Genomic DNA, 18,983 nt, shown 5'->3' on the forward strand with positions numbered 1-18,983 from the left:
ATGAGGTTATGCAGTTCTGTCTGTGTTATCTGAATGTTGAGATATTTAGAGAAATATGAAAATTATTACAATACAAGTAAGGAGTATACAAATAATGTTCAATATCTCTTTCGTTACATTAGACAGAGGTTAAATATCAATACAATTGTGTTTACCATCATATATGCTTTAAGGTGAAATCTTCTGATACCTTGTATGTAGCATGGTTTAGGAATTATTAATGCAATTATGAACAAGCAATATTTGACTCCTCGGGAGGTAACTGCAGAAATGCCTGGAGGCACACTCAGCTTTAATGAGTTAAGACAGTTGTTTTCTACAGTGTCCTAAACATTCGAAGGGAACAAAATCATCATCATCATCATTAAACCTTTTTCCCATATCTACATGGGGGTGGGGGTATCATGTTACTAGTCATCACATCTCTTGATTCAAAGCCACTGTCCTACCTTCATTGTTCATCATGCCCAATTCCCACAGGTCCTCTTCCACACAATCCAGCCATCTATTGGCAGGACATTATTGTCCCTTATTGCCTTAACCCTGTTTCTTTCAAATCATCTTTATCAAATTGTCTTTTGCTTTCCTGCTCATGCAACCAGATTACATCAATCTGTTCTCCTTGACCATCTTTGTAACTGGGACTGCTTTAGCCTGTCTCACAATATGCATCCTATGACCCATCTGTAGTATTTTATCTCTATCACCTCAAGTTTCCTCAGCTGCTCTGCCTTCACTGCCCAGGTTCCTGTGCCATACAGTAGTAATGGTAGCACCACTATTTTGCACACCTTACTCTTCCATCTTCTTTGACCTTCTTCTGTTATACACTAGCCCTAATCCTTTATCTCATTTGGCTGCAGCACCTCTGATTCTAGCTTTGTCTTCTTTGTTCAGACTTCCCTTCCCTTCAACCATACCTCTCAGATACGTTAAGCTGTTATCTGTTCTGCTATTTTCCCTATCTCAATGTTCAGCTTCTTCTAATTTCCCCCATTTGCTGGTATGATAATCTTCTTTTCTGCACTGAATCTCATTCCATATGTGTATTCCAGCCATCTGCCACTTGCTAAAAGTTCCTGTTCAGAGTCTGCCTGTAATGCCATATCATCAGCATACAGCAGCTTTGTTGATCTGTCTCTTCCAACCTGTTTGCTAATAATTCCTCATTATTATGAACAGGAAAGAGTGCAGAGCTGAATCCCTCTGAGTCTGAACACTGTTCATGAATGCATCAATGTGTTTTTGTACATAGCCTATACTAATTCTAAATGTTGTGGGGACTTCAAACCATTGCAGGACTGTCCAAATTAGCTTTTTGGGGACTTTTTTATATACTTTCTCCTGGTGGAAGGCAGAGTGGATCTGCTACGTAACATATTGTTAGCTTACCTAGCATTTGCAATATATCTAAAAGCAGGGTCACCAGCTTTCTTTTATATATCTCTATTATCTGTGGCTTTATTTTTTTTTTAATTTAGTGAACTTACAATGTCTATCTAGTGCTTCCAGCCTAGTATAATACATTTGTGCGGACTCATCTTTCTTGTGTTTTTTAATTTGCTGAGTTGACATTCATTTTTCCTTGACCTAAAAGTGGCTATTTAACTTGTTTAGCACATGATGGATTCTGTCATCTCATCTTGATATAGCTTCTTACATATAGCATGTTTACTTTCCCAGTGTGGGTATTAGTAAGACATTTAATTTGACACTTTGTGATAGGCTTAAGCCTTTGCATTGTTACTTAACTTTGGCTTCCTACATTTTGCAGTGTGACTTAATCATTTATTAGCTATATTCTATTTCAGATATTGACAAACTAGGAATTATCCGCACACCTTTTTCTTATTTTCTATTTGCTTACACTTTAAGCATTTCTTGTTTTCTATTACTGTATTATGTGTCCTTCCTCTTATGTACACCCTCTTTGTGGATGTCTTTTAGTAGCTTTTATAAAATTACACTTAGCTTTGAAGTCTCTTGATTGCATTTGTTTCTGCAAAGTCTTTATTTGCTTATTAGAAAACATACTTGTGACTACAAAAAAAAAAGAAATGAAAATTACTCATCTGTTTATATCTGTTTTTAAGAAAATAATTGATATTTACAGTTTCTATACTGTTGTGTCTGTGGCCCTGAAAGTGGCACAGATCGATGCATTTCACTAAATTTAATTTAGTAAAGCAGATACAGTTACAAGGACTAAATGCAACTGGAGACTGTGGTGGCCACTCTTGGGGTATTGCAGAGATGAGCTACACTTTTTGTTGATTCCCTACCTTTGGTTAAGGATCAGCTGATCACCTAACTGCCTGAACACAACTGATCAAATGTTATGCTTTACCACAGACGGAATCACAGATAATAAGGCAATACATGATCTCTGTGCAAGCCCATTGTGAGCTTTCATGACACATTTCTTCTTTCCCCACTATTGTATTAACTGTGGAGTTTGCATGTAAAAGGGAGCAGGGCTTGCCCTAAATACAGAAGGTGCAGGGAGGACTTGTCCTCTTAAAACTCTTGAAACTTTAGAGGCAAGATGTAGGAGTTGTGCATTCTTCATCAGTTGTGAGCCAATATTTTTTTTCAACCACTTATGCGCTGATTGCTCATAGGGGAAACAATTTTCTGTATGCACATACATACAGATACAAAGACTCAGATGAGCTGAGTCAACTCTTATGACTGAGCAACGTCTACTCTTCTTTTTTCGGCTTTTTTCGGATAGGGGTCACCACAGCAGATCACCTGTCTGCTCATGATTGGCAGTGGAGTTTTTTACTGTGCCAAGTTGCCAGCCCAGCACCCAACCTTCCACAGAAGGCACACACATGCATGCACTCACACCTAGGGCCAATTTAGACTGTCCAATCCACCTACAGCATGTCTTTGGGATGTGGGAGGAAACCGGAGTACCCGGAGGAAACCCACGCGACCACAGGGTGGACATGCAGACACCGCACAGAAGGCATCCCAGCCGAGGATCAAACCAGAGAACCTCTTGCTGTGAGGTGGCAATGCTAACTGCTGCACCACCGTGCCCACCCTTGAGCAACGTCTACTTGATATGTAAAATTCAAATCAACTGACAAAAAGATCTTTTAAGACTCTTTCCTTCTGAATTTCAGTTCAGCTTCCCTCCTTAAGGAAAAAAAGGAATTACTTATGGGCCATCTGACAGCAATCACTTCATTTTGGTCATGTGTAATTCACAAGACTTCATTTCATGGATTTTCTTTGATTCATTCTTGACTAGAGGCCATCTTGTGTTCCCATTCTGGATCATTCAAAGCTTTTCTGTGTGGAAAATAGACTACCAAATCTTTTCTTAGTGTTTCCCTCTTCTGCAACCACAAATTCAATTCTGACCATTGGATTTTATTACAAAAGTTTGTGCCATGATCTAATGTTGCCAGATGACAGACTAAACTGTTACTTTTTTTTAAAACTATTTTTCAGATGATCTTTATAGAAGTGATGAGCCACACAGGAAAGTAATTATATTTCAATCTCCATTTTTCAGAAACAGGGACAGAAAATTATAATTTACTAACAAGCATCAGCCACCAATCAATAAAATTTATAACACTGATCTTTAAAAATCATAGAAGATGGCCAGAAAGCGGAACACCTTTTTATTTTTCACAATAAAAGATATTTATCCAGTAGACTCTTTAGAGTTAGTGGTAGTGTATCTTTATATAGGCTTAGTTAACATATTTAATGAAGTATGTACTCAAAATGGGTCTGACTTTATGAGGAACATCATAAATCTAGGAGGAAGGCTAATCTGAGGTTCAAAATAATAGCACTATGCTAAATCATAGGAGGTGTCTGGCATGCTCACAGGAGGATAATGCTTCTGATCTTCCTTTGAGAACTGTATACTAGGATGCATGCTGAAAAGGAGCCTTTTTAAATATGACCCTCTGACTGAGGAGGTGTAATACATATTCCTTTTTCACAGTGTAACAATGGATCAACTCATTGTCCATACAAGGATTTTGAGAGTTTTCTTGTGCAGTTTACATGCATTTTGTGGACCTGGAGAAGACTCGTGCTGGTATCTTGTGGATGGTGCTACAACAGTAGAGGACCTGGCCAGCAGCTGAGTGTCATTTGATCCCTGTATGTTTGGGTTAAGAATTGTGTACATGATCCCACATTTGGCATTAAGCTAAATGTATTCAAGGTAGGTCTACTTCAAAACAACGAAAATTCACATTACTGAAAATGACATAATTTAGACATCGCCAAAATCTGACTTTCACACATTACCAGAATACTGAAGTATTTGACAGGGTTAGGTAACCAGGTAGACAACAAGGGGAAATTTGCCCTTTTCCCCACTGCAGTGCAATCCTGTTGTTGGTATATTTAGTTAGGGAGGGTGTGGGGGACGTAGTGCCCCACCTGGGTGGGTTTGAGGTAGTGTGGTGTGTTTCGTTGTTAGATGATGGCCAGCTGGATAATAACCATGTGAAATCCTTCAGCATTCTGGTCGTTCATGAAGGTCAGGTTTTGGCAATGTAATTTTCGGTAATGTGGGCTTTCTTTGTTTTGAAGTAGACCCATTCAATGTATATACAGAAATCCAGTAATGGTGTTTATTATATTTCCACCTTCCTGTGATTTCCTTGTCAGAATAACAAGGTACAGCATTTGTCTGGAAAGGAATCAGTCTAGGGATGGGGGAGTTACATTATTGCTGTCTGCAGACAATTTTGACCTCTTGACCTTGGTGACAGTTCTCTCCAATGTACACTGGAGCAGTCTGATTTAAAGTGTGAAGCAACTTGGACAATAATTAGTGCTTCTAGATCTGAAGTCATAGTTGTCTTCCAGAAAAGGGGGGATTTATTTCTCTAGCAGAGGGGAAGGCAGCTGATTTTAAGTGGAAGAGTTTAAAAGTTTTGTGACTATGTTCATGAAGATGGCAGACTGGGCTGAAAGACAACTCTCTGGATGAGTACAGTGGAGAAAATACTACAGGCATGTAACAAACTGTGGTAGTGAATGGAGAAGTGAACCAGAAGATGAAGTTCCCGATGTGTGCCAGTTTCGAAAGAAACTGAATGTTGACAACGTATCTGAGCTGACTGTCCTTTGTAGTCACCTCTACATAAACACATTTGCTTGCGCACACACCCAAACAGACACACAAATATGCACCCACACACATAATAGCAAATTTAATTTTAGAAGAGATGTCAAGTATTATGAGCAGGATTATTTATTTTAAAAGAGAAGTCAAGTATTGTGAGCAGAATTTCTTAAGCATCTTTAGTAACAGCAAGTAACAGCATGAAAGAATGAGAAGCAATAAAATAAAAGAGGTGGGAAAACTTGAATCGGAAGGAAATTTGTCCTGCTCAGTTTTTATTGTTAATTTCACATAAGTCATTAGTAAAAATCTTAAACAAGTATAAGTAGAAATTGTTTCAGCATTAAAATATTTTAATCGTACATTGATGACACCAGCCTTACATGTTTGTCCAACTAAATCCCAATTATGTTGCTTCAAAATAAGGCTGCTGTCATATTCATTACCAGTCTCCAAATGAGAGTCACGTACCACTACAGCTAATAAATATGAACAACCACTTAAAGAAACTCCAAAGCTTATTAACAAATGCATTAGTGTAAATTTCTGTCAAATTATCTAGAAGGCCAGATGGACATCTGGTTTAAGGGTTTATACTGGAACCTTGTTGAACCAAACTCCATGTGAGGATCAGGAATGCAGCTGACCTCATATTGTCATGCATCAGTCTGCACAGAGCAAAGCAGCATTTGTCTGAGTACATTAGTGTTAGAAATGTATGTTTAAGGTTCTTACCCATTGAGAATCAAGAAATTATTTCCATCATTTGGCAATGTTGTGGAGTTACAGGAGAAATTTTATATCTACCACATTTAAGAATAAGGAAATTAAGAGTTTGTCTTCAGCTTGACGGAAGCTGTCCACCAGCGAAAACAAACTGAATCTTTGGCACAAGATCTAATGAGATCCAAAGGTCTTTCTTATATGTCACTGAGAAAAGAGCATCAATTCCAATACTTTTTCTTCCATTAAAGTTTTTATTAATTAAAACAATCATTTTACATATACAACTATACATTCAGTTTTCCTTTATGAAAACAAACTTGGCTATTACAGTATAGAAAAAGAAGCTCTATATCAGATCATCTAATAACATGGAGGTAAGCTGGGATACAGAGAAGGACATGAAATGGAAGTGGTATGTGTAGGACTGGATGGGGCACGGAGCATCAGAAATTGTTAAAAGCTGTGATGCAGCAAATAATGGAGAAAAGCTGAGACAAAATGGCATAATGGTTAAGGTCTTTGCCTCTCATTTAAAATGTGCAAGGTTTGATTCTAACTTCTGGTCAATGCCTGTATGGAGTTTGCATGCTTTCCCTGTGTCTCTGTGGAGTTCCTCTCACCCCCCTCCCCCCCCCCAAAAAAAAAAAACATGCTGCGTTTCCACTTTAAACTCACCCAAGAATGGAGTTGGGAACAGCAGCATAGACTCTAGATGGTGCCTATGGGGGAAGAGTTGTACAGACAAACTTCTTTGGGCATCAGTTGTGGTGGGCAGTAAACTCAAGTTAGGAGAGCACTGATCATATACCACATGCTATGTCAGGGTTAGCCATTCAGCAGCGTAAAACTGGTGATTCGGTCATGTAGACTGATGTCACCAAATGGGCATGGGTATTTGCCGGTGATAAGTGGGTTGAGAACCTGGCCTACTTCAGTCTACACCAGGGCCCCATGCTAATGGTGGGAGGAGTGAATGCGCCCCTGTTGGCAAGTGTGTGCATGCTGTAAAGCCCAGCAGTACTGGGTCAATAAGCAACTGGTTGGATGGTGTCTAATTGTCTAGCTTTGGTTACCTGGGATAACTCTGCTGAGCGAAATCTGGACATCAGAGCACCACAGTGCTATAGCGATTAGCATTGTCCCCTCACAGCAAGAGGTTCTCCAGGTTGATTCCCTGCTGTGGAGCCTTCTGTGCAGAGTCTGCATGTCCTCCATGTGTTTGTGTGGGTTTTCTCCTGGTGCTTCATTTTTCCCCAGATTTCAAAACATATTCCATTGGTGGATTGGACACTCTAAATTGGCCACAGATGTGAGTGTGCATGTGAGTGCAGTATAGAAGAATAGCTGTAGCAGGCTAGCCACCCAGTAGTGTAAACAATGTCTCTAGATGATTGCCACTGTTGAAGTAACACCCTGACCCATGTACAAAAATGGGAAAAGGGGTTGTGAATGGATGCATGGACTCTTCTGAGTGAAAGCTGGACATAAAACCAATTAATATGCCAAATATGAACTAAGAATTGATACACTCAGTTTAAGTTCACTGACAGGAAAAGTCTTGGAAGTGAATGACATGATGGTAAAGAGAAGGCTGGACATCTCATGTATCTAGAAGACATGATGGAAGGGCAGTGCAGCAAAGCCACTTGGCTTACGATCCAGAGTCTACTACTCAGGAGGAGGCAGACAGACTAGAAATGATGTGGGAACTGTAGTGAGGGAGAGACTTCAGAAAATAGTGAGGAATGTCATTAGAATCAGTAACAGACTCATGACAATCAAATACCAGCAAGGCCAGACCAGTATTCATAGTCTCAGTCTATAACCTACATCAGGGTTGTGATAGTGAGGAAAAGAGGGCATTCAGATAGCAGTTGCAAGGACCTGCTAGATAAAGTAGGATAACAATTGATATTGATAATGGGTGACCTAAATGCACATATTAGGACAGACAGAACAGGATATGAGGACTGCTTGGGTCCACATGGGTTTAGTAACAGGAATAAAGGAGGAAAAAGCCATTCTAGACTTCCGTCTGGCAAATGGACTGATGGTGGCCAACATATAATTCAGCAAGAGAGACAGTCAGAATATCATATACAAGAGTGTCCAACATGCAATTCAGGTAGACTTCCTCCTAGTAAGGAAAGGGCAGTGGGGGTAGAATCAGTGATGACAAAGACATCCTCAGTGAAACAATTGGTCCACAGTATAAAATCACTGGTTGCCACTATCAGCTGCAAGCAGTGGTCAGAAAAGGCTCCAAGGTCAACAGTAATTAGGCTGATGACCTGGAAGTTGACTGGATGGAAAGAACAAGAGTTCAAAGACTTACTCAGGGGTCTAGCACCATAGGAAGAAGAGGAAATAGACTGATAGCATGTGTGAGGACTACAGAACAGATATGCTGCTGAGCCAGATATGAAAATAAGGTACATAAGGAAAGCTGATGGTGGAATGCAGAAGTCCAGGAAGTCATCAAAAGAAAAAAAGGAGTACAGCAAAGTGTTAGAAAGAAAAAAAAAAAAGAAAGGAAAATAAAAAGAATCAGACCACGCTAGGAAGTAATACTAGTTGGCTAAAAAAAGAGGTTAAGAGATGAGTTGCAAAAACAAAAAAACAGGTTGCAAGACAAAGACAGGAAGCTAAAGAAGATGGTCAGACATTGTTCATAAGAGATGCCAGCAACAGGCTGCTCGCCAGTCCACAGGGCATCAAAGGCAGATGGAAGGAATACTTCTAGCAGCTTCTGAATGAAAAAAAAAACACAGAAGCTGTATTGCCCCAGACAAAGCTTGTCATGAAAGAGGAGGAGGAACCAGAGGATCCATCCTGGAAGAATAAGATGAAGTAAGAACAGCATTAAGGAAAATGAAGTCAGTGAAAGCAGCAGACTTAGATGAGGTCACAGCAGATATGAAAGATATTGAGTGAGATGGGGCCAAATGGCTCCTGTGGGTATTCGTAGCAGTATGGAGAGAAAGGGGTATCCTAGATGACTGGAGCATAAGCATACTAGTGCCAGTGTATGAGAACAAAGGGACATCCACAACTCTGAGCAGTTCAGAGGTGCCAAACTCCTGTCAACTGCATGCAAATTCCTGCAACGGTGATTGATAAATGAATACACAGAGTAGTTAGAAAGTAAGATGGGAGATGAGCAGTTTGGATTCAGGAAGAAACAAACAACAGGGCCAGCACAGTGGTTAACCTTCGCTGTGAACAGGTAAAACCCAAGTGCAGAAGAAAAATCCCAGTAGAAGGAAACACTTGCCTCAAAAGGATTGTAATAAAACATTTTAATTCTTCACGAAGCTTTCAGGCTATTGCCCTTCTTCAGCAAACTACATTAGTCTGGTACAGAAATGTAGGCACCAAAGGCAGAGTAGCTGAAGAAGATAGAGGAGATGGAGATGAAGTACATGAGATGTGCAGTAGGATGCACATTGTGGGATAGATGAAGAAATGATGACAACAAAGCAGAAGCTAAAGTAGCTCCAATTGCAGAGAATGTGAAAAAGAACAGATTCATTTGGTTTGGGCATGTGTGCAGAAGACAATCTGGTGAAGATTTGTTACAGACATGAAGAAGGCAAGGGGAAATGAGGACATCCTGAAAAATAGGGGGGTAGATTGTGTGAGAGAAGACCTGTGACAGTCAGGTATAACTATTGAAGAAGGTAGGAATGTGGTATTGAATTGAGAGAGCTAGTGATAGTTGACACGACAACCCCACCCCATCATTATTTGATGATGATAATGATTAGGGTAATGTAGATTTGAGGATGAAGCAGAGATATGGTGAAAGGATAGAACATGGCAGGTAAGGATTTGGTAGGCAGAACTAGAGAGGTAAAAGCAAGGTAATTAGTGGGAGTAGGGAAAGGACCAGGAAAACTTTCCACTAAATGAAAGTTTTAGACAGATAAAGGAGCAAGGAGACTCTAGAGAATGCTTTTAACTGCAAAGAAATCAGTTATATGATACACTCCTTGGTAGTATGATGCACAGGAGACACTCCAGGTGCAGTTAACAATTGACAAGACCCCTATTCAAATTATAGCTAGCTGCAGGCCCCCAAATTTGACTCAAGATGACCACTCCACCTATCTGGACCTCTTCGAATCTGTCAAGATTCAACCCTTTACCCTGAAACTGGGTGACTTTAATTACCCAACCATAGATTGGAAAAGCTACCCATGCCAGAACACAAATGCCTGGAAATTCCTTGATTTTATCAATGCAAATGCCTTGGAACAGCTAGTCGATCCCTCCACAAGAGGTGCTAATATCTTGGACTTGATATTAACCAATATAAGTAACCACTACAGCACCCCTACAGTATCACCTCCCTGGTAATATCCGACCATAAAGCGGTCACTTTCAAATTCACCATCTCCCCTGACTCCCCCCCCCCCCCCCCAGTGAGGATCAAACAAAAAACTTCTCCAAAGCTGATTACTACCTCCTGGGGGATGGTATAAACAGCTTCACAGCACCCCCCCCCCCACTGTAGGAACTGGCATCAATGTCCAAATCTACACCAAAGTACTATACGAGCATTTATATAGATGTAGTGAATCAGGAATACCCGACAGGACAAAATCATCCTCCGTAAGGAAGAGTAAACCTGTCTGGTGGACATCTGCAATAAATAAACTATATAACAAAAGGAAAACATTACTGTCCAGGACCAAGAAGGGCAGGTGCCCAGTTGTTAGTAATCTCTCCTTACCCTGAGCAAGCAAATAAGAGCACTAGTGAAATCCTCAAAAGCCAACTTTGAGTCCAAATTGGCCACATCTACTAGAGACAGTCATAAGGCCTTCTTCACATATGTCTGAAATTTTAAAAGAGGCACCCAGATCTGTTCAGAACTAGTGGTCAAGAAAACAACATACACAAATGCTGTAGATATAGCCAATCTACTGGCTGACAGATTCAGTGAAAACGTCTCCCCTCCATCCTCCCAACAGTAGACCAGGACATCCCCACTACCTGGCCCCCCACCCCTTATCTCTAGGGAACAGGCCATCACTTCCCTCTCAAAGGCAAAAAAATACACCCTCTATGGGACCCTATAACATCCCTGGCTGCATCCTACATGAACTCAGGCATGAACTTGCAGCACCACTAGGCACCCTATTCAACCAAAGCCTGAGTACCGGCTTTGTCCTAGCTGAGTGGAGGACAGCCACTGTCATCCCTTTACACAAAGGTGGAGCATCCACCGATTTGGGAACTTATAGGCCCATCAGCCTAACTAACCTGATCTGCAAGGCCATGGAATGGATTATCATGGACCTCATTAACAGGGACATTGGCAACCTTCAAACACTCGACCCATACAGTTTGGCTTTGTCAAGGGGAGGTCATGTCTGTTCAATCTGGTCGACTTCTTTGAGACAGTCGCCAAAGCCACGGATGGGGGGAAGACAGTGCACACCACCTACCTTGACCTGGCCAAAGCCTTTGACACTATTCCCCACTTGGACATAGTAGGTAAACTCTCTTAACTAGGCATAAGTCCATATGTTACTAGATGGGTAGAAAACTGGTTCACTGATAGAACCCATCTAATCAATGTAGGGGAAGCCACCTCAAGCAGTCGACCTATAATGAGTGACGTACTTCAGGGTTTGGTCTTGGTGCCTCTGTTATTCGGGATATACTTTTCTGAGGTACAGACCAAAACCAGTGAACTATGGCTGACCAGGTTTTGCAGATGACTGCAAGCTGGGTGCAGTCATCAATTCCCCAAGTGATGTGGACATCCTCCAAGAGGGTCTCACCAAACAAATGACTGGTGCCAGAAACATTGCCTCAAGCTGAATGTCAAAAAAATGCATCATCATCCACTTTGGGGAGAATGACATCCCCACATATTATCACATTAATAACAATATTCTAGGTACACAATCAGTAGTGAGGGATTTGGGCACCCAGGTTAATAGCAACCTGACTTTTGACCACCATGTTGCCTCCATTGTATGAAAAGTTTTCTACATGGCCCACCTCATAAGTAAGGGTATCTCATCCAGGGACAAAGAGGTCATAACATCCCTGTATTCTTCCCTTATAAGGCCAATTATTGAGTAAAATTCCCCCTTTGGCATGTACCTCTCAAAGCGCATTTAGCAGCTGGAAAGACCACAGAGGTTCCTCACCAGGAGAATCCAGGGCCTCAAACACCTACCCTACACAGATAGGCTAAAAGCCTTATCCCTGTACTCAGTTTCATACAGACTCTTCAGGGGTGACCTCCATTTGGCATATAAAGCAATCTCAGACCCTGCCTTGATGGGACTGCTGCATATCAGCAAGTCAAGCTCCACTCGGTCAGCTCATATGCTCAACCTCAACGTGGTCTGCGATATCAACAGGACTTGTTGGAGGGACAGATTTGTATCCCAGAGACTGCCTCATCTGTGGAATAGACTCCCTCTCCCACATCAAGCAGAGTACTTCATTGTCCCTTATTAAGCGCAACCTGGATAACTGGATGGGAAACAGAAAATACACCCCTGGGATTCCACCTGTGTCCCTGCTAGACAGCGGCATTTGGGTGCTGACTTGTCTAAACATGGCCTAAACTCTTGGCTAGGCTTATAAGGGCCTCAGAGCCAATAGTCACGTAACCTCCTATGATCCTATGGATGATCTTACAGTGAAAGGTAAAGACAGTTGGCAAGGCGCAACTTGTGGTAGAGTTAAGAAATAGTGGAGGTTGTTGCATGCTTTAATGATAATGTATTAAGTAGTGAAGGAGGCAGAGTGAAAGCAGGACTCTGTAGATAGAAAAGTCTGAGGGAGGGAGACTGATCATGGATGGCATGAGCTATTACAGTGGAAAATGTCTGGTTAGCCATACATCTCCTGAAGGGGGTTGGGGTGTAGATGACCCACTGGGTGTGCACCAGACTTTACATGATGGTAGATGATCAAGTGAGGGTGCAACTCATTCATTATGAAAGGAAAATTGAGAAGAGTAGGGATAGAACAGTCCTGGCCTAAGTAAGTGGTTATTGTATTGCCAATTCATAAGACAAAATTGCTGTAAGATTGGGGAGTGTTGGAACTGTTAACCAAAGGGAACATTTGGGCTTTTTGAAATATCAGTCATCTTCTGTTCACTGGAAAATGTTATGGACAATGAGTAAAAGAAGCACAATGGTTCCACACAGCACACCTTTAATTCCAAAAAGACAGGGTAAGTGCTTTCATGGATATTCTCCGCTTCATCAGACCATACAATACTAAAACACCATAATGATACAGCTATTTAAATACTAAACAGCCAACTGAGATTATGCTAGCTAACAGTCAAAATTAACCCGTTCATATCATAGTGTCTATGAACAGGTATGTGAGGTATGATACTTGGCATTACTAGACTGACCTCATCCAGTTACCCATACTTCAAAAACACATGGCCCATGTGGTCCAAATTGAGGCATTCCCATCCTACCATAATTTCATCATACACTTACACTCCCACCACATGTGCTATAAACTGTCAGTTATATGCTTCTTATCCTTATCCACTAACCACACCTCCTAGGAATTCTGTATTACCTCTATAGTAATCATTTGTGCAATCATAAATAAGACATTGGCTTTTTAACCTGTCCAGAATTGGGTCTATATTAGAACACAGAATGTTCAAAATGTCGAGTGTTCTAATATTGATCCATTTTCAGCGAATGCTGAAAATATTGAAGAAACAGAAAACCGAATTTTTTCCTAGGGAAAGAATTCGGTTGTCCGTTTCTGTTGCTTCGGTATTTTCAGCACTGTGGTGGAAAGTTATGGGTCGGGTTCATGTAAGTGTGCGATTGTATGGACGTGAGGGTTAGGGCAGGTTAGGTGAGATAGGGTTAGGGCATGGGTCAGGTAAGTGTGCGATTGTGTGGACGTGAGGGTTAGGGCGGGATAGGTGAGTAAGGGTTAGGGCACAGGTGAGGTGACTGTGCGATAGTGACAGACCTTAGTGTTAGGGTTTGGGTTAAGGTAAGTGGATAGTTAGTGGTGTATGTATAGTTTAGTGTAGGGTTAGGTGTAAGAGTTTAGGTGTATATGCGTGGATTGCTGTTTGTTTGGTGTGCTTGTGTTGTGTGTATGTGTTTTGGAACAGCGAATTTTTTCCCTTGGAAAAAATTTGCTGTTCTGAATGTTCGATGTTTTAAATTTTTGATTCATAGAGTTTGATATTAGAACACTCGACATTTTGAATGTTCGGTGTTCTAATATAGACCCCCAGAATCAACCAACCTTGCTTCCAGACATTCATTTCCCAATTCTCATTCTCTAAAACCCACCTGCTCCTTAAAATAAAAAAAACGCTATATGACCCTGGAACATCTGGAAGCAAGACAGATTCTTCCAATCCTACCTTTTTCACACTCTATCCAGTCATTCCTCAGACAGCACACAATACTGTTTACTCTTCTTGTACTATGATGCTTCTCATCACATCTTCCTCTACCCTTCACTCAGTGCTCAGTAAGGCAACTCAGTCCCCTCCTTTCAATTCATTAATCTGACACACCTTATGAAAATCAGGCAGTATTCACTACCTTTCTGATTCACCAATCCATTCCCACTCCTCCAGTCTGCTAGTCTCATCTTCTATACGTTTAGTAATTGTGCAGTGACCCCCCTCACAACAAAATAAACCTTCTTTCCCAATCTACTATATTTTTGCTTGTCTTGTTGGTTGCAGACTCTACCTTCCTGAAATACTGTCTGCTATCCTCCCAAGCTTTCTCTCCCAGCCCCAAGCACCTCAATCCTACTGAATCTAGACTCCTAAATTTCTGATGCTTGTTATATGCTAGCCTAGCATACTCCCATCTGCATCTGTTAAGAGCCTGAAGCCATTCCTTATTGATCCAATTTTTCTGATGCTTCCACCACAAACTGTTCACACAACCTCTGACCCTTTTCCAAATCCTAATCTGCAGGACACAGTTCTTTAAGACAAAACAAATTGAAGACCAACAGCATAATCATAACTCTTTCCACCATAATCCTGCCTTTCAATGACTTAAACCTAGGGGACAATTTATTCAGCATTTTCCTTACTTTTTCTTTTAGTTTTCTCTGGTTTGCTTCCTTTATCTCCATACTCATTGAATAAACCATCAAAGCTATATATTTTTCTCCACCCTTTGAAACTGGTAATCATCCCACCTGTGACAATGTGAGGTATTGCCAGCTACGCCAGAAGTAGGGCAGTGGATGTGTAACATATGCCAGTATAACTAGCTGAAGTTTTGTAAATTATATGTCATTTGTATATCAAACTGATTTGTACAGATGCTTGTGCTGAAAATGTATTTGTAAAGTTGTTTGTGTTAATAATGTATCAACAGTGTGCCCTGCTGGACAGAAAAGAAATATACATGTATATTAGACTGACTGTATTGTAACTGATTACATGTATATGTTTTAAAAGAGGATACTGGAAGAGAATAGGTTAAGCTCAGCTCCAGCTAACTTTGAAAAAGAGTAAGACATTAAATTACTTAATTTAGGCCATAAAGATTATATCTTCCAGTTCTGATTGCAGCCAGAGACAAAATGTATGGGAAAAGAAGCACTAGGAAGCCTTCTGTATTGTCTTTAGCAGTGAACTAATTGCTACTCTGGAAGGGTAGAGGTTTGAAATTGTTTTATGACTTCCGGAAGCTGCAAGAGATCTTAGCAAGCTCTGTGTGTGTATTAATACATGCTAAATCCTGGCAGCTTCTAGCCAAAAGGAGTAGCATGGGAACCAGAAGTCAGATGACCAGATGTATGTCATGTTACTCCGTAATCCATCACTAAAATGATATTTTAATATTAGGCAAGATTGAAGCCTCAGGCCACAGTTTTTGTAACCTGGCAATGAAGGATCTCTCAGCTACTTCATCTTGCCTTGCTCTAGTAAGTAACCAGGGAATAACAATTCTTTAGGTCAGTCACTAAAATATAGTAAGATTAGTTTTGTATTGTTTTTCTGCAGCTGTATGAACCTGTCCACCTGTGTTATTTTTAATATTTCCTTTGTTTTAAACTCTGGTGTTTATTGTAAATAAATATTTAGTATTTTCATTTTTTTTATTATTATTAAATATATTTAAACTTTTCATTGTCGCTGGTCCCTTACTGAATATTTTAACCTTTGAGATTATTTATATTTATTCGGCGACACTGCGGCTACTCCTGAAAGCCTTGCTGTTTGGTCAACATTACCATTTGTAGTAATCTTAATTTCACTCAGTATATATGGGCATCCTTGCAAGAGCCTTAGAGTAGCTGACTTTGGAGTGTCTGGTGGCAGTGGAATGACCTTATATAGTCTGGGCAGAAAGGGGCATATAGCTAGTAAATCTGTGCCGGCCTTTCCCAGGTGTTTTATGTAAATTAAATCTCAAAGAGTGTGTGTGTCAGCTGCTTGGTGCAGGATCATGAAGCACTGGTTTCACAAGAGAGTGGTGGAGAACTTGGCTTGGACACTCAGCTGAGGTCTCAACTGTATAGCTGTGCCAGTGGGGAGTATCACTGGGGATGTGGATGGTGTCAGAGAAATCCAGACCCCTGACTGAGTGTGTTCCTTGTGTGCTCTTAAGGAAAATTGTGCTTGATGTAGAGAGCTGGATGTATCCATTTTTATTCCTAGTGAATGTCCCTCTACAGTGTCAGTGGTGAGGATTCAGGGTCTTTGATTACTGGACCAGATTGGGGACATCACACCCCCAAATATGTTTTTCTTTCTTTACAACAGTATCTCACTATTGACTTCTAGTAACACAGCTATCACAAAGCATTTAGATTATGAAATTCTGGTAACAACTTATCCATATCATCCAAAAGCAGTGTACAATTGTCTACAAAAAGATCTATACTACCATTCCTAGCTAGCTTACCCAACTCATGTAGATACCTCTTGTTCTTCAAGGCAGTTTCACAATTACTAACAAAAATAGCACTGAGAAGAGTGGATATCCCCATATCACACACCTGTCTAAAAACAAACCTTATCAGATATTCTTTCATTTATGACTATTCTATTCACATTTTGACTGCACTCAAAAATGCCTTCTTTGATCTTCCACAGAAACTCCCATCTCACCATACTGAATGTCTTCTGGATGTCCCTCAAGAACTACCCTGCTAACCCTTCTCCACTCCATTCAGGATCCTCTCCATCCAGCTGCTCCAAAAACAGTCAATCAGGTTAGAGAAAATTATAACAGGAACAAGAGGTTAGAGGGGATACAATTCAGGAGATTCCCTGCTCCTTTGTTTGGTTCTTATCTTAACTACTTAATACCATAACCTTCTCTCTCAAAGTTTCAGGCTCCATTCTCTGTGCCATCTTATAGTCATTCCACTGCCATGCCACTAAATGTATTATGATCACTCCTTCAAAAAAAAAAAAACAGTGCCTTCTCTACCAAGGTTAACAGCTGATATCTGATCTGTAAGCATGAGCTCATCCACATCATCAATACCATTCTATTCCCATCTCCTGATGGACGCAGTTTCTTAAACAGTTATTTATCTCTACAGTCTTTGCTTGTACATACTGTGAGGATATTAAATATTGCTATCTGTGCTAGCATGACTGTCTGAAGTTTTGTAAATACTTGTAAATAATTGTAAATTGCCATATGTTATGTATTTCAGCTATAGTTTTGTGAATAAGTTTGTTTTTTGATTACTACTTTGATTTATGTAAGATGTTTGAATCAAACAATGCTCTTCTGGCTGATCAAATATGTGTGTGTCTTTTAATATTTTGAATGTAGGTTATGCCAGTCAGCTGACCTAGATGTAATTTCATCGTGTGCCTGAACTCAAATGAATAGAAGAATCTCCACAGCAGTTGTTTTGTTTATTTTTTTAAAGTCTGACATGAGAGAGTGGAATTCTAATAGCAGCTTTCTGTGAATTTAAAAAAAATCTGCTATAAAAGCAGGTTCTGAGTCAGTTAAAGTTCAGTTGTTGTTATAGTTGCTCAATTGTTATTCAGTTGTCAGTTGTAGTTCTCCAGATCAGTAGTTATGAAGTTATCACTCAGTTTTCCAGAGCTGTTCAGCAGAAATAGTAGGAGTTGCTATTCCAGTCGCTGAGGACCAGACAACAGCCTGAAGAGTGGACATATATTCTTATTTTTGCCTTGCAGAAGTAAGAGTATCATCTTGCCTTGCTAAGTTAATTAGGCAGGGACAGTTAACCTTTAGACTGTTAGAGAGCTACAGTTAGGCAGGTAGTGTTTTTCTACAATCAGTGTGAAACCTATATTACAGTATTATTTTCATAATTTCTGTGTGTGAAACTCTGATTTATTGGAATCAGTTATTCAGTGTAAACATGTTTTAAATTATTTTATTTATTAAATATTTTACTACCTTTTATTGTGGTTGGTTATTTATAAAGTACTGTTAGTAACCTCAGAGTGTTTATTATTGTGATAACGCCAGGGCCACTCTGAAAAGCCTAACTTCTTGGATTACATGCTACCATTTATATCAATATTTATCTTACCGAATATAATTGAACACCCTTTTTGAAGGGTATTGTGGTATTTGACTGGTGGCAGCAGTTACCGTCTAATTTGAGAAAGAGGGCATGCGGGTAAATCTGTGCCAGTCTTTCCAAAGAGTGCTTGCATGTATGAACAGCAAATATTTAAGAGTATGTGTGTCAAATACATAGAAATGGGACACAGTGCTCTGCAGTGGTTAGTGTGAAGACTCATTTGGAGACCTGGAGAGAAGCATATAGTCCAGCCCCAGGTTTGGAGCTCATCCTGGTGTGCTCTTAGGAGAAATTGTGTGTTTCTGTCCCTGCTTTCAGTGATGCTCCCTTACCAGAGACAGTGGTGAAGATTGAGGCTCCATAGTTACTGCCCCAGGTTTACGTGGGGTTGTCACACATACAATATTGCTATCCTCATCCATTTCCTTACCAAAGCCCAGCTGTTTATCCACCAGATCTCCCCCCACAGGTACCTCATACTTTCAGATCCATCTTTTTCCCTTGAGCCTTGGCACTAGTAGCTGGACTCTGTTATCTTCAGAGCCAGGGAGGATCCAACCAGAGGAGGCTCTTTCTACATCTCATTCAGATCAGAGGTTGCCTCTTTGGGTCTGGTCCC

The sequence above is a fragment of the Protopterus annectens genome, chromosome 14.part0, assembly GCF_019279795.1.
Source record: "Protopterus annectens isolate FY-2018-M chromosome 14.part0, PAN1.0, whole genome shotgun sequence".
NCBI classification, from domain to species: Eukaryota; Metazoa; Chordata; order Ceratodontiformes; family Protopteridae; genus Protopterus; species Protopterus annectens.